A 2109-nucleotide genomic window follows, 5' to 3' on the forward strand; every position below is an offset into this window, starting at 1 on the left:
CTAAAACCTATTTGAGAGCCTGGTGGTGGTGGTGCACACCTTTAATCCCAGCACTCAGGAGGCAGAGGCAGGTGGATCTCGGTGAGTATGAAGCTAGCGTGAACCACCAGGTGGTGTTTATGTGTCCACATCACCCCAGCAAAGGCTTACAACAAGCTCAAGCATGATATGCTATTCACTTAGAGCAGGTAACTGTAATAGGCTTAAATGAACTGTTAGTCTCTGAAAACAATTAGCTGAGTCTACTTCTCAATTTAATTAATGTCTCATGACAAATAATCCCAGTATTTCCATCCTTCTTCCAAAGTTCCCATGTACTTTTCGCAGTGACCATCTTTTTCTTTGTTGCATGCCCCTGCAAGTTAGAAGCCAAATTACTTCCCTACTGTTAATAGACAATAAACATGAATGTTAAATAAAATCAAGATCACACAGCTAAAAGAATAGCAAGACTTCCCACCTCCACCAAGTTTTCCATTTCTCTCATTAAAGGAAACAGTCTTTATTATACCTGTCTGCCTAGAGTGAGTACTTAGTCAATGTTAAGGCTGGACATACCTAAGTGTCAGCCGAGTTTACAGAAGGTGAAATAGAACCATCCACAACTTGTGATTTGCAGCTGAAGCCTCTGAAAATGTCCCAGGCTGTCCCCAGAGCTCGTGGTTCGCTACTGTATACCCTGGCAACAAGACCGAGCTGAAGGGATTAGGGCCCAACAGCTGCAGCTTCTGTGCCTCTGGTTGCACAACAGTGACGTTGCAAAGCCCAGAAAGCAAAGGCTGAAGGACACCTGGGAATACAGCAAGAGATCGTGAATACACACATCTTCAGTGATGATGTAGGCTACGCAAGCAGAAGCAAACTAAGCTTTCAATTCAGCTGCCAAGAGTTATTCTAAGACTCTGTGGCTGCGATGTCCTATAAAACAGAGACCATGCAGTTTTTAAGTCACCTATCTGAGTGTGAACACAGATTTTAGAATCCAACAACAGCATCAGCATGGGTGTAGCATTGTTCTGTACCCAAGAATCAGGAGACCAGCATTCTTTCTCACCGAGGCTGAATAAGCAGGCTGGGATATGGTTCTCTGAGCATCTCTACGTCAGCACAGAGGCTTATACCTCGGGGCTCATATAAATTTCCATTCACTTTCTTCTTGCAGGAGGAATCAAAGCCAAGCAAGACTGCACACTCAGAAATGTGAGTACAACTTCTAAGAAATACTTTTAGACTGTGATGTACACAGAGCCGAACTCAGGTCAGTATACGGGATAGGTCTAGGCATCCCAAAGCCCAGTTTTCATTATTCATGTTAATAACCACTAATGACTTGGGGCCATTTACTTCTTACAGGCGGATCTCTGTGAGTTCGAGACCAGCCTGGTCTACAAGAGCTAGTTCCAGGACAGGCTCCAAAACCACAGAGAAACCCTGTCTCGAAAAACCAAAAAAAAAAAAAATAATAATAATAATAATAATAAAACAAGCATGAATAATGACTTAATAAATAAGAATTATTTACCTCTTTCTGAGAGTTATTTGAAAGATCATGAAGTCCCCAGTGCTAAGATTCACAAGATCCAAAATCCACAATCAATTATATTAACCAACATGACAATAATCATTGATTACACTGAAGAGTACGTGGAGACTGATGCCTTCAGCTATGTCTTTATGTCTTTCTGTAAAGAATCTGTCTCTAATAGGAAAGCATGTGTTAAACCCATGCCCAGGCACACACACACGGGATGTACACACGGTATACACAACCACACACGGATGCTCGTGTTTGAACATTTGGCCCACAGCTGTTTGAGGAAGCTGTGAAACATTTAAGAGATGGGTCTCCATTGGAAGAAGTAAGGTCTAGTCACAGGTACAGTAACATGTCGATCCCTATAGCGGTGAACCAGATGAACTGGTCTGGCCACCACTATAACTGTACGCTACAGATTGACCAAAACATACCATGTTTCCATGTTGTTTGTGGATACTAATGTAGACACTAACACAGACATTTTCATGTAAAATTTTTCTGTTCTTTAGTTTTTTAAATAAACTTTAGAAACCAAACTATAAAATAAAAACCACACATTCAAAATGGAGATT

The sequence above is a fragment of the Chionomys nivalis genome, chromosome 26, assembly GCF_950005125.1.
Source record: "Chionomys nivalis chromosome 26, mChiNiv1.1, whole genome shotgun sequence".
Lineage (NCBI taxonomy): Eukaryota > Metazoa > Chordata > Mammalia > Rodentia > Cricetidae > Chionomys > Chionomys nivalis.